The sequence below is a fragment of the Triturus cristatus genome, chromosome 8 (genome assembly GCF_964204655.1).
Source record: "Triturus cristatus chromosome 8, aTriCri1.1, whole genome shotgun sequence".
NCBI classification, from domain to species: Eukaryota; Metazoa; Chordata; class Amphibia; order Caudata; family Salamandridae; genus Triturus; species Triturus cristatus.
In genome coordinates, this window is record NC_140591.1 from 529,698,600 (window position 1) to 529,723,366 (window position 24,767).

Sequence of the window (24,767 nt, forward strand, 5' to 3'; positions counted from 1 at the left end):
GTCCCCTAAAAAAGGTGAACCACTACTTATGTCCTGGAAACCTGAAGCCTGGTAAAGAGGCAGTTGTTGGAACTAGCGGTAGGCCTGTCTGTGTCACTCTCTGAGCCACAACGCAGTGAAGACTCAGAGAAGGTGGTGAATCTTCTCAGTCCCTGTCTGCCTCTGTTGGTGTAGTACCCTGGTTATCTTGCTGATAATATTCCTTAGATAAATATGAATAAGTAACTTTCTTATCGTATGTTCTGATGTCTTTTGCTAATTTGTCATGTTTTTTATTTAGAGCAATAGTGTTGAACCCCACTATTGTCTTTTCTGCACATTCTAAACTCTCTTTATCGTTACTGAGGGCCCTGTCCTCAAGAATCTCTTTCTTTAGGCCTGCTATCTCTTGGGTGAGCTTTTTGACGTAATCAGAAGCAGTTTCCACCCCAAGCACCATCCAATGCTTGGAGCATGTACCTTCATAATAATATTGTTTGTCAATAATTCTCTCCAAATTCCACGTAGAAGGTGATAGATTCTACCATTCCACGATCCTTTTAAAGCTCTCCAGCTTGACTTTGTGGACATGTTAGATAAGTGTAACAATTATTGGGTTCCTCTAGTTGTAGTTTGTCCTTTTTACCAATGAATTTAAGTAGGGCCTTGTGTCTTTTGTGATGATAAATCAGCGTTTACTTTTCGGATTGACAAATTGATTCCCGGCTGTGGAATTCTGGAAAAGATAAGATCTGACAATGGCACACACATTGTTAATGCCATCTTCACACATCTCATAAGATTGTTAGGAATAAAACATAAACTGTCTTCTGTTTACCATCCCCAGAGCAATGATATTGTTGAGCACCTTAATGGTCTGCTGAAAAACAATTTCAGCAAGCTATGTGCCACGTTGCATAGAAAGAAGTTGTATTGCTTACCATTGGCACTCTACTCCCTTAAGAAAACTCCTACTTCTGATCATCACCCAACACCCTATCAAATAGTGACAGGGAGACCTATGAACACAAAAATACCTGTCACTAGAAGTAAGGAACAGGGAGAAACTTTGCCGATATAGTAAAAGATGAAATGCATGTTTATCTTTCTGAATTAACCAAAATTGCAAAGCTCCTCTATAATCACATACCCAAAGGGAAGGAGAAGCGCGCCACTGCTGAGGTCGACCTCTCAGTTGTGCACATAGGCGACTATGTTTTTGTCAGAAATTCTGTTCGGAAATGGAGAGAGCCCAAGTTTGAAGGGCCTTTCACCGTGACAATGGTGACCCCCACTGCCCTCAAGGTAAATGGCAGGAAACCTTGTATCCACTTCTCAAACATTCTGATAAACCTAGCATCACGTCAAAAACTACCAGTGATATAAATGGAACAAGAGGGAAAAAGAAGGTGGCAGCCATAAAAACAATGATGGATTTACCCAGATCTGTGACTGGGGGTGAGTGTCTGAAAAGATTCAGCGCTCCGTCCATCATCTCCTTGTGTTTGCTTAGTTCACTCTAAGTTGGCAGAGTATGTCCAGACATGGGTCCCTTGCTCACTTTGCCACTGGAATCAAGCTAGCCTGGCTGATGAAGGGTGTTACCCCGAAACCGGTCCCAGGATGCTTGTTTCCAGTCCAGGAAAGACCTGGATTGGCAGTTCGGGCTGGACTATTTCCATGAGGCACAGGGTCAAAACTGATTTGCATATAGCTGGGTCTGAACTAGGGTGGCAAAGTGAGCTAAAGAACGATGATGGATTCAAGCCACATCTGTGTCTGAAAGGTTTCAGCGCTCCGTCCATCATCTCCTTTTGTTTGCTTTGTTCGCCCCAAAGTTGGCAGGGTATGCCCAGACGTGGGTCCCTTGCCCGCTTTGCCACTGGAATCAAGCTAGCCTGGCCGATGAAGGGTGTTACCCCGAAACCGGTCCCAGGATGCAAGTTTCCAGTCCAGGGAAGATCTGGCTTGGCAGTTTGGGCTGGAATGCTCCCATGAGGCACAGGGTCAAGACTGATTTGCATATAGCTGGGTCTAAATTGGGGTGGCGAAGGAGCTAAAGAACGATGATGGATTCAACCCAGATCTGTGACTACTGGTGAGTGTCTGAAAAGTTTCAGCGCTCCGTCCATCATCTCCTTATGTTTGCTTTGCTGGCCATAAAAATACCCCTATCCACTTCTGCCTTTCAACAACGTTTTGCTTTTGGACAATTTTTTGGATTAACAGAACGAAAGTTGTGTATTTGTGTTTTAATTTTCCTTTTTAGTCACTACATACTATACCTTCTACTGTTTCATAGTAACATGTACTCTAAATCTGACATCACACACCTGCAAAGATAACTTGCTGTTCATGCTAATGTGCCCCATAGAATCCATACCATATTATTAGATAACATGTGGTATCAGCACGTCTGACATAGGATCATTAAGTACTAATGAATCATGTTTTGTTTGCTCTTTAATTCGTTATGCCACAAGATCAGATGAGCTACATTCAACTAAAGAAGTACCCCGAAGCAAAGTTCTATGTCTTTTGCATCCATACCTGTGTAGGATTAAGGCCTGAATGCAGCCAACACATGTTAGGGTATTGAATTTTCTAGTTAATGCCACATAATTTGACTCACCAGTAGAAGTTTTATATATTCTTACAGATAGACAGGCCATTAAGGATGAGATAGTACGAATGAGGAAAATGGGCTATCCTACCTCTGCAGAATGGATACAAATGGTTGTAGGTTTAAGATTTTTAGGAGTAACATGCCGACGCACTGAATGTTATAGCTATTTAGTAAACCCTTTAACCCCAGATTGTGTTCATAGGCCAGGTTTTAGAGTTACTCAATCAGTTTATGCCCATGATCAATGGCATTCTGACATTGAATTTTCCTATAGGGCCATGTCTTTACGGAATGGTACTGGTATCAATCAGGATGTAGTAGCATAGTGTACATGAATAAGTGATGATAATGTTGCACAATACACTTGCATAAATAGTACAGTAAGTGCTTTGAAAGCTATGAGATTAACGCCTGGTTCATTATGTTTCATAGGAAATGGCACCATTAATATAGGCAGAAATATCAACTACAGCACCACAATAGATAATGCCGACATGCAGGGGGGGCACCTTCAGCCTAATGTACTACTTTTGGCAGTGTGGAGAACTACTGTATGTTCAGCTACCACTGAATTGGGATGTCCTATGCTTGATAGTCACCTTAGATGCCCCTGTTTTGGTAATTCCTGGAATCGATCTGTCAATCCTTCATGAACACCCCATGAACTGTCTAAAAACTTTGTTACATCACCACTGAAGGAGAAAAACTGCAGAGAATTCTGGCACTGCCACTTGGAATGATGTTCCCCAAGAGTACCAGATGTTTAATGATGCACAATTGTTCTTTGGAAATATTCTGACATTTGATTGGGCAAAGGAAACTGCTCGATGGATACATATAACTAGATTGAAACTGTTTAAGACTATAAAGACTACGAAATATGATTTTAATGCCATAAAGGAAGAACTGCGTGCCATGAGAATGATGATAATGCAACACCGGTATGTACTTGACCTTATGATGGGCATGGCAGAAGGGGTATGTGTGAAGATTGGGACCGCATGTTGTATTTTTGTCCCAGTGAATGATGCGGACAATGGAACTTTGCCAGAGGCTATACAAACTTTGCATAAATTTACAGAAGAAAATGGTAGCTGAAGGAAGTACCCCAGATAATTGGCTTAGTGGGTGGTTTTCTTTACTACCATCCTGGCTATCGGGACTGTTATGAGCCTAGTTGCTAGCTGTTGTGGCATTGCTAGTGATTTATTTTGGTATTGAGCTAATTCTAGCATGTTGTAGGAGGATCAGTACAAAGGCATGAGGGATGCTTCCAGTTAGGACACCAACACGAGCAGTAGATGCTCAGGGTAACACATATCACCTAGTGCCAACTACAGACCAAGGTTTGGAAATAAGTAGTAGAAATATCACCTACAGAGGGTAATGTTATAGAGGAAATGAAGCATGAAGAAAGTACGCCACAGCAGACATCAGTAGAAAACTATACGTGGTGAGGGAGCAGAGTAGGCCTAAAAACTGTGCTGATGCCGGTGAGTTGAAGAGTTCAGTTGAAAATAGAGTGCATGACCTAAAAGGTCATAGTTAAAGGAAAACTTGTAAGCTTGAATGAATTTATGGTCTTAGCACACAGGCATTTGTGCTGTTTTCTCAGTAAATTAAAGAATGTATAAGAAATAGTTTGAAGGTTTAGGTACACAGATGACCAAATGTTTTTGTAACCAATACGTAACTTCTAAGTAACTTAGGGCATAATTACAAGTATGGCGGTCAAGGGACTGCCATACTCGCGATGGTGTTCCGACCGCCACCACCACTGCAAGGTGGTTAACCTGCCGTATTATGATGGTGGCCGTGTGACTGCCAAAAGGGTCACCACCGGGATTAGAATTCCATGGCGGTGTTGGTGCGTAAAGTGGCCTGAATATGCTGGTGGTGCTGTTGCTGGCACAGTCGAGCTTACTACAACCTGCATATCTCCCACCCTTAATCATAGTGGGGACCCTGCTATGAAAAGGGTGGTTGACATCCAGGTTAGGGAGCCCTAACAGGTCCCCTGTCTGAATCTGGGCCTGGGTGTGTGTGTGAGGGGGCACATGTTGTGCTCTCCTGGAATTGCACACCAGTTCATGCACGGTGTGACATGCACAACATAGTGCATGCCACACCATGCCAGAACGTGATGCAGGCACTCTCACAGCGGTGATATGCTGTTAAGGCTCTCCTATGAGTCAAACACAGCCACTGCCATGAAACTGCCGCCGCAGCGCCCACCTACCCTGGATTAAACTCCTAAAGCTGTGTTTGCATTGCCAAGAGGAGGAGTCTTGTCGTTTTTTCCTTATCTTAAGTTACCCTCCAACAGCCTTGTTTCATTTTATTGGGATTTGATAAAAGCATGAAATCATGATATTCATACACCAGCAATTGAAATACTTACACAAATCACATTTTATCACAGAAACAATCCATAAATAAAACTAAATGAAAAGCTCCATTACAACCTTGTTAATGATTTGCATGTCTCCCCTTGAGTGATGACCTAGTTTTTGTACAAAGTGATCTGCTGTGAACATGTATCTTGACATAAAAGTCCTATAAAAGTATTAACATGTCCTACTGTCAACAGCAGCCAACCAGTAGCTAAAATATTGTGAACATTTTAGTAAGTCTAGAAAAGGTCTTAAGATTTGCACATGCCCCATTTCGAGTGAAAACTCAGATTTGTGAAAAGTGAGCTCTTTTTAGTATGCAGCTGTGTGTCCTTAAGATATTTATTGTTTTTAATCATCTTTTGATTTTACCTGCAGAGCTATAGCGGGGGTAATTTTGACTATACGTAATATATGATGTTATGTTAGTTGTAACAGAAATGTACAGTACTCAAGATTATTTTATCATGTTGTTCCAAAATGATTGTAATGATTTTAATTAATCAAACAATAAAGGTGGACAGTACACAGGAGAAAAAGCTCCATCAACCAACCAGATTTGAGTATATTTTTAGAGTTGAGGACCACAGAGGTCACCAAAACTGTCTTTGCAGAACTCCTTGTTTAGACAGTGTTCCAGTATGGGCATCAAGAGGTGAAATGTAGAGTTGTTTAGTTATCTAAGCTTTTAATTCACAGATCACCCTTGGATTCACGAATCCATCGAGGATCATGACTCCAATAAATTAAAGAATGTTTTTTCTGTACAACACATGTAGTGAGGCTTGAGACAGCTGCACAGCATCTGAACATAGAATGGTATTTATAACATTCTTTGATCAAGTGGTATCTGATGGATTTTTTGGTACCTGGGTTGTACCTGTGCTGCTCTCAATGAGACGAAGTTGAGTGAAGATTAAAAGAGAATTTGCATGGGCCTTCTTTTCCCCCACTAAACCTAACAACAGTTTGTGTCCACCAACTACACACCCATACATTGATGTTTTTTTTTTTCATTTTAAATAAGTATTGGTATTGAGTGCTCTTTCCATAGGAAACCAACCATCTGCCTCGGTTCACTGACTATACAACCAGCAATTGGTACCTGTTTGTTTCTTAGTCCTACCAATGCTGTAGGTTGATAGCCAATTATAGTAAAAACATTTCTCTGGTACCCTCTTAATCATGATTTAGATGGGTACGACTAGCGATTCATCAGATCCATCAATTACGCATCAATTACGTGGCCTTTTTGTATAGGAGAACATGCGTGGCAACTGTGAGGTGCTGGTTAAAAGGAGGCTGTCATTGGATGCTCACAGTGTCTTTTAAACTGACCATTCTCGTCCTCCCTTCAGGGCCTTGGGACTTTAGCTATATGAATGCTATTTGAGCAACTATTGCAAAGTGGTAATTGTGCAGCCTTTCCATACATCTGGAAAGATCTTTCAAAACAATAGTCTTCACCTGAGAGATGCATAAAGTAATCAATGCTGGTTTGCCTGCTGCTGCCAGTACTGCCAGGAGGAATAGTGCTAAAAACCATTACCACTGCTGACATTCGTGCTGAAAATATCCTAGTGGGCAGTTCTCTTTTCCCCTGAAGGAAACTCATGATTTCCCATTACTGAAGATATCATTTTTAGGGAAATGTTAGACAATTGTTTAATAAGTCCTGCTTTCAACTTTTTAATGATAAAACTATACTACTTTGCATACCCATAGCTGCCAAGGTTTAAGATTGATTTGTGTGACATTTTCATGATTTCAGTGTATTAATGAGTGACATCCAATGACGCAATGTGTGACACTTACAATAACAATTTCTTGTGAGCAAAAACTAAGCAGCAAAGTCTATTGCACATCCTCCTCACAGCATCACACAAGATTCCACACCTCCTTTGACCACTACAACTGAGCTGCTTGAAGTACCATTGCCAATTTCTAACACTCATTGGCTTCTCCGAACAGACACTACAAAATTGGTAGGCCATTGTAACTTGGCTACATAAGCACCTTTTATCACAACTTAGAAGTTAGAAATCTGCTCGCCCTCCCAGAATTACGGTTTTACGAAACAAGACCTGTAATCTAAAGAGCTGATCCAAGGTCGAGATCCCTGCTCTGAACCCTGCCTGGTAGGTACTTAATATCTTGTTCTCCTCTGCCCACCCAAGTATTCTATCTAGTATGATCCGGCCCATAAGTTTCTGTGTAGTATCCAAGAGACTTATAGGCCTGTAATTCGAGGGAGCTAAAGGGCAACCTTTCTTGTAAATAGGAACAATTTCAGCCCCTGCCCAGGTATCTGGTAAATGAGCTCCTACCAGAACTGCATTGAATAGTACAACTAGATAAGGTCCCCAGATTTTAGGTTGTGAACGAAAGAGATCGCCTGGCACTTTGTCAAGCCCTGGGGCTTTGTTAGAGGGTAACCTGGCAATAGCAGATTCTACTTCTTTGATTGAGATAACCTCAGTACTTTCAGTAGTCATCTGCTTCCTAGTTCTTAGGTAGCCAGAGTGGTTTCCACAATCTAGCAGCTCCTGAAGACAATGCTCGTGTGTAGGATTTAAATCCAATGGAACACAGAGTTGGTCTTTTGGTTGCGTTATCCGAGCCCTATTCAGCGGCTCCAAGGTGACCCAGGGTGAAGAATACAATGTGGCAAAGTGCGTTTCCCATACTGAGGGAGCAATGTTTGGCAGAAAAGATTCCCCACTGCCTCCTACAGAAGAACTCACTAGCTCCCAGAAGAGTTTAGCGTCCTTTGCCACCAAGGCATCCCTCAGCGCTTCCCACCTCTCTTCTTCCCATTCCAGCCTACTCCTAGACAGTTCCTTCTTATACGCTTGTCTAGCATCTCGAATGTTGGGTTTATTTTTTGATTTAATTACTGCGAGAAGGTTCTTTTTTAGTTCCCTGCACCTAGTATTAAACCAAGGAAAAGCTTTGGGCACATACCTCTTTGCTCTAGCTATTGGATAGAAAACATCCCCCAATTCCATCACTAACTGTTTGTGTATTTCCACTACCTGCGTAGGCCTTATTTCAGCAGCCATCCGAGTTATCCAGGGTATCGCAGTTTGATAAATTTTCGCAAGTTGTAAAGGTGACGTTGCCAGACGAGGCGATTTCACCCTTCTGCGATTGTTAGCTAATACAAGAGGAGGAATTGCCACATTTAGTGTAGTCTCAGGGTTTTTTAGCCCGAAGGACCCTGGCTTCAAAGTTAAAGTCAGAGCATTGTGGTCACTATCCTGCCTTTTTTCAACTTTGAAGTTCTTTATCTTACTCCAATTTTTAGCTTCTATCATTATATAATCAATGATGGAGACCCTGTCTGTCCGGTTAAACGTTCCTGCTGCTGGGCGGTCAGAGTCCATTCTCCCATTACACGCCCGCAGAGACGTTGTAAGGCAGAAGGATTTTACTTGTAATACCAAAGGTGTCCAAGCTCTGACTGGGGAAATATCAGGGTCTGGAATGTGCCATAGCGCATCTACCTCATCCTGCTCACCCTGATCCACCCCACCCAATGGTTCAAACTGGCAGTTAAAGTCCCCGCCAAGGACTATAGAAATACAAGGATCTAGCCCTGAGATAAATGATGTCAGCTCACTCAGTGTGGTTGATTCTTTACCGTTTCTGGTTGGCCTCGAATAAACATTGATTAGTGCTACTGGGGGGTTATTTGGCAGTTGTAATAAAACACATTGGAAGTCCAGCGATTTTGTTGGTATTTGTACGGCCTGGGTTCCCAAGTGTGTGGCTACCCATATCGATAATCCCCCAGACGGGCGGCCTTTACCTAGTGATGTTGCGAGGATATTATAGGTAGCAAAAGTCGGGCTTCTACTATCCTCCAATGCCCAGGTCTCCTGCATTAGGCAAATATCGAATTTAGTCATAAATGCAGTCCAATCTGGGGTGCCCAACTTGTTTTTTAGGCCAGCTATATTCCAGGAGACCAATTTTATGCAACCTTGTGTCAGATCATCAGGGCTCTCAGTGTCCAAGCTATTTATATTAGTTTCCCTGCTTACGCTCGTCTGATCAGTTTGTGAGCTGTTTATACAATCTGCTAGCGGTGCTTCTTCCTCTATGGCTCTTGTCCAGCTGGCAGTTTTACTAGTGGGTTGTTGATCTAATTTTCCACCTAAGCTAAGTCAATCCACCTCTTCCAGTACACTGAATCTATTCCAATGTGACTGTAACGGGTAGAGAGGAGTACGGATAGGCCAACCTTCTCTATGTATTCCTCTACTTTCCGAATTGCAGGGTGGGAGGTGATGCCCCCTATTAGAGATCCTGGCTCTAGGATAGTGCGGTTCCCAGCTAGGAGTAGGATAGAAATAGGAGAGATGTAGAGCAGATATTTGGGTGTTTTGTTTATAAGTGTCACTACTACATATATATTGTACAGCAGTGGCATCCCTAAAATTTAGGATTATTACATCTCCTGCTACAGTCTTTGGGTTCCTCCCAATCCAGCCCACTCTTCTTGCCAGCAAAATTTCTCCTGAAATGTCTCTTGGTAGGGGCCTGTTTACTGTAAGCCACTGAATGCACTTATTTTTTAGCTCACCCTCGTTTTCTCTTTTGCCCTCACTTAGAGGTGGAACACCCACCAGTGCAACGACAAAGGTTTGTGCTTCGGGTGGTAAGTTTATTGTGGGTAAGTGCTGGGCATTAGTTTCTGGTATCATATTAACTTTCGCGGGGATGCTAGTTTTGTTACTCAGCTGGCCTTGCTTTAATTTAGTCGGGACTTTATCAGGTTTACTTGCCAGAGTTTTTGTAGGTTGGCTATTTCTTTGCTGAGAACCAACACTAAGAGTGTCTTGGGGTGGAGGGGATGTAGATTTTTGGGTGTCCAAAGTCACTCCCGTATTGACAATCTGTGCCGATTGGCTAGTAGTGCCAGGTACTAAAATACAGGGAGCTTTATTTTGTTGGGCTTCCATACCAAGAGGGGCCAACGATCTTTGGGGATTAGCTGCCTCGGTTTTCCCCCCACCTCTGGTGTTCAACATGGAAATCAATTTATCAAGTTTTGATACCAGTGGCTTAAGCTGAGTGAGAATTGTACGTTCCAAGGAAGTTTGTAGGTCCGTGACCATATTAGCAACCCAACACGGTATTCCTGGCGCTGCGTCACGCAGATTTTCAGATGGAGTCACCAGGTCATGATTGGTATGGATATTTTTGTTTAATTTAGTTGGGGCAATGTTGTTTTTATTTTTATTTTTATTCCTCGGACACGGCTTACATGTGTCCACCCTTTTCTTTACAAAAGGGGGAGAAGCCAGTATAATAGATCTATCTCGGGGATCTTTAGAATTTTCTATTGGCACCTGGCTGGAAGGTAGATCTATATAGGATGATGTCATAAAGGAGCTAGCCTCCAGCGCTTCAGTCATAGTGACCGAAGTGTCTCTTTCCTGGCTTGGGATGTACAGTGATGGTGTAATGGAGAGCCGTCTCTCGGTATTCTCTATAGCATTAGCCACAACCCCAATGGTCTGCTGCAGCATCTTATCAATAGCAGTCAACGTTGGTAGTGGCTGGGGACCTGCAGCTAAAGACTTAGTATGTGACCGTGTTGCAGGGGTTTTGGCATTTGTTTTCCTTCCCCGTTTCATCATTTCCTAATTTTATCACGTAAAGCTGATAAATACAATATAAAGATAAATCTGCCACAAGTAGACAGTAGGTGGAAATAACAAACCAAACAGTTAATAGTCTCTAGTCCGTAAATGAGGGGTCTTGTGCTTCAGTGGGTATTAAGCTTATCCAGAAGCCTGTGCCTAATACTAATCAAGTACATATCAATAACATAAAACACCGTGGTGACTCACAGTCTTAGGACGAAAGGGATATGGCCCAGCCCGGCCTCTTCCGGCCCCGGACGGCCACAGACGGCCCGCCCTTTGCCCGGGCTTAGCCCGCGCGCGGTCCCGCGACGCGGGGGTCACGATGGTCTTTTGTGCGCCTCCTGGCGCCAAAACTACGTCGGCGGGTCTCCTGCCGCTGAGGATTGTGGGGGTTGTAGTCTCGTCCCCGCTCCGCGGCCGCTGATGGTTGTAGCGGCGGCGGGGGACGAAAGTGCAGCAAAAAGGATTGGTCAGCAGGATGGTGGTGCAACAGAATGGCACAGAAAGGTCCCAGGCAAGTCCACAGCTACGAGATAGAGCCCGCTGTGCCGAGGTCGCGATGGTCTTTTGTGCGCCTCCTGGCGCCAAAACTACGTCGGCGGGTCTCCTGCCGCTGAGGATTGTGGGGGTTGTAGTCTCGTCCCCGCTCCGCGGCCGCTGATGGTTGTAGCGGCGGCGGGGGACGAAAGTGCAGCAAAAAGGATTGGTCAGCAGGATGGTGGTGCAACAGAATGGCACAGAAAGGTCCCAGGCAAGTCCACAGCTACGAGATAGAGCCCGCTGTGCCGAGGTCGCGATGGTCTTTTGTGCGCCTCCTGGCGCCAAAACTACGTCGGCGCCTCTCCTGCCGCTGAGGATTGTGGGGGTTGTAGTCTCGTCCCCGCTCCGCGGCCGCTGATGGTTGTAGTAGCGGCGGCGGGGGACGAAAGTGCAGCAAAAAGGATTGGTCAGCAGGATGGTGGTGCAACAGAATGGCACAGAAAGGTCCCAGGCAAGTCCACAGCTACGAGATAGAGCCCGCTGTGCCGAGGTCGCGATGGTCTTTTGTGTGCCTCCTGGCGCCAAAACTACGTCGGCGGCTCTCCTGCCGCTGAGGATTGTGGGGGTTGTAATCTCGTCCCCGCTCCGCGGCCGCTGATGGTTGTAGCGGCGGCGGGGGACGAAAGTGCAGCAAAAAGGATTGGTCAGCAGGATGGTGGTGCAACAGAATGGCACAGAAAGGTCCCAGGCAAGTCCACAGCTACGAGATAGAGCCCGCTGTGCCGAGGTCGCGATGGTCTTTTGTGCGCCTCCTGGCGCCAAAACTACGTCGGCGGCTCTCCTGCCGCTGAAGATTGTGGGGGTTGTAGTCTCGTCCCCGCTCCGCGGCCGCTGATGGTTGTAGCGGCGGAGGGGGACGAAAGTGCAGCAAAAAGGATTGGTCAGCAGGATGGTGGTGCAACAGAATGGCACAGAAAGGTCCCAGGCAAGTCCACAGCTACGAGATAGAGCCCCTGCCCAGTCCTAAATGGCATCCCATTAGAAAGGGTTGGTACCTTTGTCTATCTGGGTGTTACCCTGACCGAAGATTTTGGCTGGGGCCCACAGGTGGTCAAATCTGCCCTGAGGCTCACACAGATAGCGGGGGGTATAAATAAATTTCAAAGGAAAACGCTATTTAAACCAGTCTCCCCTGGTCTTGAAATATATAAAGCCCAAGCTAGACCTGCTGCAATGTACGGTGCAGAACTCTGGGGCCATACCCGTGTATCGCCCCTTTCCAAGGTCGAACATACATTCATTAGAAATTTGATAGGGCTCCCTCAGAGCACACCGCTGATACCCCTGAGACTAGATTTAGATCTAGAGCCTATCTTTGAACTTCTGGCGAGCAGACCCCTCTTGTACTGGAGAAGGTTGTGGACAGCATCAGAGCTCGGCGATTACAGAGCTGAGTTTCTTGCAATTTGGGATCAGTTGAAGAGTAGAAACATACCTTGGCTATCCCATATAAAGGCCACATTATACCGGATTGGCCTTCCCCAACTATGGGAGACCCCAGAGGAAGGCTGTTTGGCGGTAAAAAGAACGGAGTTGTTAGCTCTAGTTAGACAGCACAATCTGGACCAACTATACCGCCTGTCATCTATGGGTAGGCTGACAATGGAATTCCTGCAAGTAAAATTGACCCCTAGCAGGGAGGAGTTCCTAGACTTGATTCAGCCGCCCAGAGCAAAAAAGTTATATATCCAACTAAGGTATGGTTGTCTCCCGATTGGGGAACTGACTTGTAAGTGGACGGGAAGAGGTGCGGGGTTTGTCCCGTCTGCAATGAAACCAAAGAAGACCTTGCTCATGTTTTATTTTTCTGCTCCGCTTATAACAAAATACGCAGAGCCTGGCTTGTGCCATTGTGCAGAAATTTGGGATTAAAGCATTGTGCACAAGCCTGTAGGATTTTACGCTATGACACTTCCCCTCCAATTGTGTTTTCTGTTTCCCGTTTTTATATGGTATGTGGAGAAGAAGGTCAGCCCTGATAAACTAATCAACTGTTTACTTTTAATACAAATGGAATTTTATTGTTCTTTGCTGCTACTTTGATAACTGTTGTTTAATAACTTTTTATCTAAAATACTGAATTATTTATGTATCTTATGTATATGTATATATTTTATCTGTGCTTTTATGGTCACCGACCGAAATAAAGCTATCAAAGTGAAGTGAAGAAATCTGACTCCTGTCCTCTATCTATACAGCACTACCACATTAGTATGCTATCATTTTCAAACAGCACAATGACAGGCATCACTGACTGTTATGTTTTGTTAACTAGGTACTTATAAAGTGCACAGCTACTCAATAGAGTGTCCCGGCGCTGTAGGACCTCATGACAGGGCTGAGAGTGTGCTGTCGTACGCTCGATTCATGTACTATTGCTGGAATAACCATGTTTTCAGTGACTTTCTAAAAGTGAGAAGGTCCTGCACCTGTCTAAGTGCCAAAGGCAGGCTGTTCCAAAGTCGAGTGGCTTGCACCTGAAAGAAGCATCTGCCTATACGAGCGCAGAAGAACTTGGGAGTTAGCGCCTGCTGCAGTGATGAGGACCTCTAGGTTCAGTGCGGAATGTAATACTGGACTCTTTTCTTGATATAAGAAGCACCTGTACCATGGAGAGCTTTAAATGCCAGAACCAAAGCTTGAAACGGATCCTCTTGCGGATCGGTAGCCAGTGAACGGATTTCAAATCGGAGGACATCCATGTACTAGGGCCAAGCATAAGTATCGCCCTAGCCGCTGCATTCTGGCCTACCTGCAGACATGTCAATAAATATTCCAGCAGACCCAGGTACAGAATATTTACGTAGTCCAGCCTAGATACAATTAAAGCCTGGACCACCGTTTACCTGTGTGCAAGCGGAAGAAGGGGCAAAAACTGTTTCAGCATTTAGAGCATGACAAAACAGGACCCCACTACAGCTGGAATCTGGGCATTCATGGATAAGTTATCCTCGAGCTTAACCCCTAGATTCTTGACTGTCTTTACCAAAGCTGTAGGGGGGTCCATGCCCAAGGTCCACCATTTGCACCACACATTTGCTAGGGGGGAGACCAAAGAAAATGATCTCCGATTTCTCAGAGTTACACTTTAGTTGATTCAATTGAAGCCAGGAGAACACCTCTGATAGGCAGGTGTTAATCATATCTCCTCTAAAATCTGCGTCCTTGTCACAAGTGAAAAGCAACTGCGTATCGTCTGCATATGATACAAAGTATTTTTGCCCCATGGGCCTTGGGCCAAATGGGCAAGGGGGTTCATATAAAGGTTAAAAAGTGTTGGGCTCAAGATCAATTCTGCGGGACCCCCACCTTCATGGGGGGAATGGGAGCAGCAAAGGGCGGGACCAAACCGTTTGCTGATGGTCCTTCAAAAAGGAGGAAAACCACTTGAGTACGGTGCCCCCCAAACTGCACTCCTGGAGTCTCTGCAGAAGCCGGTCATGGGGCATGGTATCAAAGGCCGCAGATAAGTCCAATAATATCAGCACGGCCTTGCCTCCCTTGTCTAAAGTCCCCTTAATAACCTCAGAGACTTCCCGAAGCGCTGTTTCAGTGCTAAAGTTTGCCCTGAAGCCGGACTGGCTCTGGTGAAGCACTTGATTGGCTTCAACATATGTGGTGGTGACGAGATTCACATATTTTTCCAGAGCTTTAGAAAAGAAGGGGAGCAAGGATATTGGCCTGTAATTTTAGGCTATCTCAGGTTCAGATAAAGACTTGTCTAATAGGGGGAGAATTTGTGACTTCTTCCACCTGCCAGGGACCTGCCCATTCTGCAGTGAGACGTTATGAATCAGATTCACTGCAGGATTGATTGTCTCTGCAATAGCCGCCAGTACTTTGGCTGGGCACGGGTCAGAAGGTAAGCTTGATTTAGGGTCTCTCATAATTTCCATTTCCAAGGATTTATCAATGGGGATTGGGGGGTACTGCATTAGAGACGGTCCCTTTACTCGAGTGGAAGGGGACAGAAACTCCAAACATTCACCACGAACTTGGGACCGCTCAGGAAAAGTATCTTGTATATTTTTTTATTTTTTCATGGAAGTAAGAGGCCAAGTTTCTAGCCCATACTTCAGTGGAGGTGAATGGTCTGGCAGCCGCACTAGGAGATGAGAACTCTCTTACTATTTAAAAAATGTCTTTACTTTTGTCTTCTGCCAATTCAATTTTAAAGGAGAAAAAAACGTTTTTTCTCCTGATGAATTGTATTATAATGAACCTTCAGCGCTTGTTTATAAATTATTTTATCATTAAAGTCAAAATTCTTCCTCCAAGCCTTCTCCAGATGTTTGCAGGCACTCATATGGCCGACGTTAGTGCTGATGGCGCCCACTGCTACAATGACCACCTTGTCCACAGATTCCCTCACTATCACGCTCCAGCAGTGCCCCTCATCTCTCCAAAGCCCATCTTTTGCGTGTAGGAAACACATGTCATCCATGCTAGTAGGCCATATATTAAGGGTGCTTGACTAGAGAAGCACACAGGCTTTATTTAATCCCAACCACAGTGGTGGGGGTTGGCCTTGCTAATAGGAATTCATTTCTACCCAAATAAACCATTTTAGCAACATTAGTATGAAAGACTGGGAAAAAATATTCTAATCTATTCCATGCAGTTTATATGCAGCTGAGCTCTGATGAAAGTTTATAGATCACTGTGTAACAAGGTGATTTCAACTAGTGAACTGCAAGTATCAAAGGGATCTCTGTGACAAAGGCAGTAACCCACTGAGCTCACCACATAAAATACAGTTCCATATTCATGGTACACATTCTGCAGTAGGCATTTAATGTACCTTTCTGTGCTAGTTTATCGTGAGTTGAAACTGCCACTAAAACTCGGATGTCTCTCCAATAGGAACATTAATCACAATATTTGTCTCAGTCTTACTTGGATGTTTTTGTTGTTGCCTGAAACCTCCTGGTCACCCAATGGAAGTCTGCAATCTATCAGTGTGGCATTCGGGGTCGGGTGGGTGCAGGGAGTGGCAGTGCCAGGGGAACTACTAAGGTTTCAAGCATCCTTCTCTGCAGTGAGATGATCATGATTGGACTGCCAGTGAGATCCTGGAACAGCAATAAATTTGAAGGACGCATCTCCCAGGGCTGACTCCCAAGGCTCCGCTCAAGTTACTGCAGTATGCAGACACACTGTCATGGAATGATCCTCAGTCCTTTCAGATCTGCCCTGCCACAGTGCACGGCCATGCAGGACTCAGATCCGGCTGCCTGTGCAGTCCCCCACGGCTCTGCCCCAGCCCTGCCTGCCCCATCATTGACTGTCACAGTGACTCTCAGACACTGTACTGCTGTAGTGTCACCGTGGAGTCGTAGTTGCGGTAATTACCTGCTTTAGTTCACCCAGGCTTAGCCTACTAGGTAGTAAAGGCACTAAAAATGCATGCTAATGCATTTCAGTGTTGTGATGTGGACACCACATTTAAACGTGTTAGTCTAACGCCTGATGCGTGGTACATGGCAGGGGTGTATACTTACTGTTTTCATTCCAAGATAGGCGCATACTATAGCTTGACGTAGCATGACGGCCATCTTGAAAACATACAAAGTTACATTCTAAGAAGTCTGCCCTTTGGAATTCGTTTTACCAGTGCTTGTTTCACAACTCTACAAACATTAACAAAGTCATTACCAGAGCCACCTTCATAACTGGGAACAAGGTTTGAATCTCTGCTTTGGCTCATCAACCTTTGATTCTGGGCAAACTCTTAATTTCCCTGTGCCGTTATGTAATGTTGTATAATTTAACAGATGCTCATGTAAAGTGCTCTAATACCCTAGGGTCGAGTTCAGGCTATATAAAACTGCAAAAATAAAATTACCAAAGCAAAAATATATGTGATATATATATATGGTACGCTCCAGCGCTCGCCTATGGTAATCACGTTTCGAAACTGACTCAGAGGTTGGGAACTTCTTAAAGGGACAGCTCACGGCCAATATGTTCAGAGGCAATAACTTTTGTGTTCTTTTGCCTGTAATGGCACGGTTACTTGAAATATATCACTTTAAGGTCTCTGAGCTCTTTACAGGGACCTGTTTCCATGGGAGAATTTCTCCATTTTGACTCTCTCAGCCCTTAATTATCGACCAATTAATCTCAAAATGGTGCCTATCTTGTAGCACTGTGGGAAAATACAACCCATGATCACTGCCCTGTTTCCCAAAACTTTGCCCTATACATCGCCATGGAAATAGAACTTGGTTTGTGAATTTGGCCCCAAAACTAGAAAAAGGACTACTAATTACAAGAGGTGCAAGTCTAGACCGATAGGCGGCCATCTTGGATATTTTTTTTTTCTTATCATTTATCCTTGATATGGATTTATCTAGTATTCTTTCACCTTTGACAACGTTTAATTGACCAGATTCGACCAGATTCGTCCCTGCCGCCACTGTCTCCTCGATTTGTGCTCACCATGGATGCCAATACAACCAACCCGACTGAAGGATCACTATCTCAAGTGGGCCTCAGTGCCTTTAAGAACACCTATCCCCCTAACCTCACAAAAAAATGCTTCAAAAATATTCAAACACAACTTAATCAAAAGAAACCCAGATACCTATTTCTGTATGTCTAATGGCGACATCATGTCAGACCTAATCTTCTTCACGAACAGGAGGGCCCAATGGAGAAAATCTCTCTTATCCTTTTTCCAGTGCAAACAAATAAGGAAAACAACCCATGGATTTAATCTTTCTATTACTTCCTCTCCTATTCACAAAGTTGATCTCCCATTACTATCTACAACAATGGGATCGTTCTCATTCAAGCTTCCAATCGTAACCTAGAGCAATTCGACAAACTCTTTCTGAAGATCAAAGTCTTTATGACGAACAATTCAACCTCAATTCCTTCTTGAAGGAACACGATTTGGTTCAACATTGTGACCAGCCTACCCACAGTAAAGGGGAAACTCTTGACCTCATCATCTCCAAAGGACACACTATCACATTGGGCTCGATCATACCCTGTGATTGGTCGGACCATCACATCATTTCCTTCCATATCAACTCGGGGGTATCTCAGAGTAAAGCACAAACACCTAAACCAAAGATCTGGAAAAGAGACCTCAGAGAAATCAATACCGTTGACCTAGCAACCCGCTGTAAACGTGCCCTCTCTCCTCAAGTGGACTTATCAGAAGTACATGCACTCACAGACTTCTATAACTCTTCTATTTCTAGCATCATGGGTTCAATGGCTCCATTCCAACAAAAAAATGCACCCTCAAAAATATCTAAACCCTGGTTCAATAGCAACTTAAACTCGGATCGTCGCAATCTAAGGGCCATCGAACGTTCCTGGAGATCCACTCCATCAGCGGACCATCTAAAAGCCCTTAGATCAGCTAGAAGCTCTTATAACAAACAAATCAAGACAGCCAAGGTGGAATATTTCAGATCCCAACTTAACCAAGCGGCAAATTGACCCAAGAAACTGTTTGAACTGGTTAAACAACAATCTGTGGTAGCACCTAACGAATCAGCTTCGGACGTCAGCCCTCAATCATGTTATGACCTGGCGGACTTTTTTACTGAGAAAACTAGACTTTTTAACATTGATCTAGAAACCAGGAGGGCTCTATTAATATCCAATGATCTGGCACCTCTGCCTGGCCTTACCAGCCAAGGCTACTCCCTGTAGCTGGGGTATCAAGCACAACGCTTCCTGGGACACCTTTACCACCCTAAATGAAAATGATATCAAAAAGGTTCTTCGGAGTATCAACCCATCTAATCACTTCAGTGACCCTTTACCACCCACCATCTTCAAAGCAATTAAGGATTCAATCTCCCCCATCTGGACAAAGATCGTCAATGCATCTCGTCCTTCCTCCAGCACAGGTCCCAAAGAGTTAAGGCGAACCACTCTCTCTCACAGCCATCCCAAGTCACCATGGGGGTTCCCCAAGGGTCCTCCATATCTCCCATTCTCTTCAATTTGTTCCTGGAACCATTAGCTAATGTACTAAAATCCATGGGCATTCGCTACCCTATGTATGCAGATGACACCCAACTCTACCTGAAAATCTCCTCCCCGGATAACATCTCTTCACTCAACTCCACCCTACTGACTACTCAAAATTGGCTAACTCAGAACCACCTCCTACTAAACACCTCCAAAACAGAATGCCTCCTCATTTCTCCCCGAAACACACGCCTAATATTGACCTCTGGATGAACCAACTCACCGCCTTCAACTGCTCCCCCCCACATTATTGACTCAGCTAAATCTCTAGGATTCACCCTGGACAAACATCTGAATATGAAGACCCATATTAGCAATGCATGCAAGGGAGCTAACGACCTTCTGAGAACACTTAGGAATCTCAAACCTTTCCTACCTCAATCAGATTTCAAGCAAGTGGTCCAAGCGCTTGTTTTACCAAGGCTTGACTATGGCAGTGCCACGCTATGTGGCCTCCCCAAATACACTTTGGCCCCTCTAAAGGCATCATTGAATGCTGCGGCCAGACTGATTATGGGCACCAAGCCAAATGCCCACATCTCCCCGGTCCTAAAATCTCTAAATTGGCTGCCCTACGAAGCTAGAATTCAACTAAAGATTGCTTGCTTATCGCACAAATCCCTCCACTTCAAAACCCCCAACTACCTGGCACAAAAGTTAGAACTATCCTGAGAGGGTAGACTGTAGAGTAGTGTTAATTCCCTCCTCTTGAAACCCCAGATCTTCCGCAAAAAGAGAACATGCCAACGAGCCTTCACGGGCTCTGCACCAAAAATCTGGAACTCTCTTCCACTGGAAATCCGTAGATTCTCTTCCAAGGTTGCTTTCAAACTGGAAGCAAAAAGATTCCTCATGAACAATTTCAAGGAGCGATTGTCAGCTCTAAGCACATCGGTCATACTATAAGAAGGGTTGTCAATCTTGTATTTATTATTGTTTTGCTCCACTTCGTCATTATATTTCAGCGACTAGGCCATTCTACGCCTACCCCAGGTTTATAATTGGTCTTTTATGTGTGCACTATTTGATTCATTGCCTATATATATTCCATATTTGACTCATGTACTGATCTGTTACCCTCATTTCCCACAAAATGTAAAGCGCTCTGATATCCTTCGGGATTAAGATTGCGCTATATAAAACTTTATAAATAAATAAATAAAAAACGGGTTGCCTTTGCAAGTGCTTGTTACTTTCTAACCTCTTCACATTGACTATATTCTCTTTATATCCATTAGGTTAATTTTCAGCTCGAAGATGCAGTTACAAAATGTTAAATCTTTCCATTCTGCTTATGAGGAACACTCCTAAACACTCCTATGCAATTTGCCATTCAGGTCAGCATGTGTTCCACAATGCACACTGGTAGGCACAGTATCAGCAAACACTCATTTTACACTTATTCCCCACTACACATGCTAACACTAAACACTATGGGGCATATTTACAAGCCTCTTGCTCCACTTTTGCGTCACTTTTCCCATGTTAAAAGCGGCGCAAGGGGCTTGTAAATCTGCCCCTATTTTCTTTGTACAGAAAATACTGAATAACATTCATCAGGGAAAACATGTAAGTAGGTAAAATAACCAGGCATTCATTTGACATACTTCCAATGCATAGGTTGCAAATATACTATATTGTAGAACAACTGTACCTGCATCCTAACTGAAGAACATACATTTTATGCATTTCTAAAATTGAACAGGAATAAAGCTATCATTAAATAAAGCATATGAAACTTTTACAGCAACAACGCAAACTTTCTCTAAACATAAGTGGAGCCCAAGAGCTCCTCTTTTAATAGCACAAAAAATCCTATTTCTCAGAAATATCAGACATGTTTTCTCTGTATTCCTAGACTTTTTAAGAGGAAGCACCCAGCCAAGTGTCGCAAACAGATAATAATTATAGAATTTGGAGAGGTGCCCGGCTACAAGCACCAACTGTTCTTCAAAAATGTAAGTAAGCGGTTCTTCCACAGTTTTCTCCTTTACTGCAACGGGACAGTAAACATCAGAACAGCCATTACCCCCAGGTCTCTTATGTCCTCGTCCCATTCATTACAAAGTGGAGATAACCATCTCCTGACAAAAAAAAAATACCAGAGGAATGCTGGGACCCTAACTCCGCCCCTCCCACTGGGAGTACATAATCAGCACTTGCCCAGCATTCCGCCTGTTCTTTTTTTCTGTCTGCCAACAGAATTGAGATGAGGTGCTGGGGCTGCTCCTGCTGGGCTGGAGTGACGTTTTTCTTCTTCCACGCCCTGTCCGGCTGCCTAGCTGTGCTGGCCGGAAGTCTGCTGGTTCGCCTCTGGGCCTGCTGGGCTTGCTGGGAGGCTGGGATGTTCCTGACTAGCTCTTGCTTGCTGGCTGGCCAATTGTGGCAGGTGCGCCGGTCTCCCGGTTCCTTCCGGGTTGCGTTGCGCGTCTTCCTGTGGCCTGGCGGGTGGTCTTGCTGATTCTCCTGCTGCTTCTCCTTTCCTGGCATGGATGCTGGTTGGACGCCTAGGGCTGGCAGGTGGCGGTGAGCGTGGTCTTGTTCCTGTTTCCCCCACCCCCGGTGAGTACTGCATATCGGTGCATACTTTGTTGTGCAATGCGTGGCTGGTGGCCTGCCTCGGGATGTTCGTTGTGCGTGCCAGTCCTCCTCTATGTGCACTCTGACTGCCTCTTTTGTTGGGAGGCATAGGCTGAAGACAGCGGAAGTGGCAATTCCTGCCCTGTGTGAACTTTCATTTTACAGTGTGCTCTGCAACTGCACGGAGACCACTCGTGCACGGGCATGGACCATCACTCTCTTCTGCAGTCGCAGTGCATAAACATGTCCATGATAGGTCCCTGTACTTGCATCCTTGTCAGGGATCACGGCATACTTCTTCCACTGCAGGGGGTGTGGCTTACCTGCTCGGACGGCTGATTTTGGGCCTGGGAAGCCAGGTGTGAGTCTGAGGGAGGCGCAGTCGTCCTGTAATTCTGGGCTCTTTTCTTTGTTACGTATGTGTTTTTTTCCTCTGCAGTGTGCTGGCTCGCCATGCTTTGGTCTTTACTGCCCCCGGTGTGCCTGGTGCCCCGGCTGGTTGCTCCTCTGGTCTGGGCAGGGTTGCTGTTGGTGCACCGTTGGACTGGCTGGGGGGGCATGGGGCCTCATTTCTCCTGACCCCCGGGTGTGTGGCGTGTTGGGGTTGACCTGTTTGCGTTGCTGACTTTGTTGCTAGGGGACATTTTTGGTGATGCCAGCCCCTGCTGTGTTGGCCGAGTTGTCATTCTCTGGTGCTGTGTCCTGCCCGTTGGCACCTGGCCTCCTCTCTTCTCTGCAGTTTTTCTTGTTTGGGGTTCCGCCTGGGTGCCTGGTGCGGTGCCTTGCATCTCTTTTTCATGCTACTCGGGGGAGTGGTTGTGGTCTCATGGCTGGTCTCCCATCTTTGGTACTGGGATGCCGCTGTTCGTGCCTCAGGGTCATCTCCACATCCTGTGTTTCTGGACCTGCCATGGTAGCTCGAGGGTGGGGGGGGTGTTCGGCCCCTGCTTCAGTTTCGAGGCTGGTTCAGCTGTGTGCGGCCGGCTCTGCGTTTCTTCCTCTGCTGTCCCTCACTGTGTTCAGTGGTGCACGGACGGTCGCCTTCCTCGGCCCTGCATCCTTGCCTGTGTGCTCTCTGGCTGTCCTTTTTTAGCGTCTCGGTGGGTTTCGGCCCCTGTTGCTGCATTGCTTACCTGTGACTAATGATCGCTGGTTCCTTTCTGTGCTGGCCATGCTCCCCTTTCTGCTGCTCGCTTGTTTGTGCTCCTGCTGTGGTCGCATCCTTCCTCGCGTTCTCCTTTGTGAGCGCTTCTGGGCCTGCCCTTGTCTGCAGGTCTCTTCTCAGGCTCTGTTCGCTCCTGGTGGGGTGCCCACATTTTCCTGCCTGGTTCTGCTGGGTTTCTTTGGCAGGTGTTGGGCACCGGGTTTTTGTTTTCTTTCCCCGTTGTCTGCCCTTTGCTTCGGCCTGTGCACTGCATGGGCTTCTCCCGGGTGCGGGTTGGGCCGCCAGGTCCTCCCACCTGAGCGGGTTGCTTGGCTTGGCCCTGGCTTCCTGATTCCTTTTAGCACTCTGTTGCGCTGGCTGTGGCTGGTTTCTTGTCCTCTGCCGTGGGGTGTGTCATTGCTCCTGCCCGCCCTTGGTGCGTACTGGGCCATGGAGTTTGGGTGCCTGTGCAGTCTGTTTGGCTTCCACCCTGGCTTTTGTTGCCCCTCTGGCTTGGCTGGTTTTGGAGGGTTCGTTTTCCCCCCCTTTAGGGTTCTCTTTGTGGCCATGGGGATTGGCCTCGCCTGCCCCTGCTGCTCTGGAGTTTTGTGTCGGGCCCTGGTACGGTTTGCGGTCTTGTTCCTTATGGGGCATTTGGCCTCCTGGGTTTCTGGTCTCTGGCTCTTCACCTGTCCTTTTTGGTTTGGTTGGGGGCTGGCTGTCTGGTCCTCCTGGTTGGTCTTTTGTTCTTTCGGAGGCTGGTTTCTGTTCGGTTCTCGGGCCTGCTCCCTTCTGGCTCATGTGGGCCTTGTGGGGCGTTGTTCATTTTGTTGTGTTCCTGTTTCCCCGGCTTTCTTGTGTGTGCCTTGTCCTTTGCTGGCTCTTGGCCTGTTCCTTGGGTGCTTGGTGGTTGTCATGTGCCGGCTCTGGTGGTTGGTGCTGGCCGTTTTTTCCTGGGGCCTGGTTCTCCTCTGTGGGGTTTTGGAGGCTTTGTCCTTTTGGCTCTCTGGGAGCCGGGTCCTTCTGATTGGAGGAGGATGGTGCCTGGCGGGTGCTTCCCTCCTTCCTGGCTTGGTCTGGGTGGTCCTACCCTTGGGTGATCTTTTGGGTTTGTGCCTAAGCCCTGTTGGCTGGCCCTGGTTTCTTTGGCACCTGTTTCCCTTCTGGGGCTTTGCCTTTGGGGTCTCTTTCGGCTTCCTTTTTGGCCTGGTCGCCTCTTTGGCGTGCTTTCCTGCATTTGGCGGGTTGGGGTTTCCCTTTGGTTGGCCTGGGTGCCCTGTTTTCTCTAGTTGGAGTCACCGAGCCCTAGTGGTTGTGGTCGCAGTTTCTTGCTGCATGGGTTCTGTGTTCGGATCCTGTGTGTTTCATGAGTTGCGTGTTCTCAGTCACATATAACCTCAATGTTCCTTTCTTTGGGGCTGCCTCCTTGCTGTCGTTGTCACCGTCTGATGTCCTTGGTGCCAGTTTCCAGTCCTTGGTTGTGTCCCTGCTGTCCTGTTCTGGCTTGCTAGCTGGTTGTGCTTCTGAGGGTCTTCTTCTTTGTGTGGCCTCCTCGCTGTCCTTTTGTTGTGAGTAGCCTCTGTTGTTTTTTTTTTGCTGTGTTCTCCTCCTTACTTGTTCGCTCGGGGGGGCTCCTGGTGTGTGCTGGCTGCCCTCTGTGGGTTGTCCTCTTCCTCGGCTTGGTCGTCTCCCGTTTGTTTTGGTGGGTGCAACTCTGCTTTGATGGGGTGCTTTCCTGTCTGGGTTCTCTGCCTGTTGTTTCCTGCAGTTCTCCGTTTTGCTTCTCTTGGGCTGTTGCCTTTGGTGTGGATTCCTGGGTGTGCTTGGGGGTTTGGAAGGCCAGATTTCTGCTT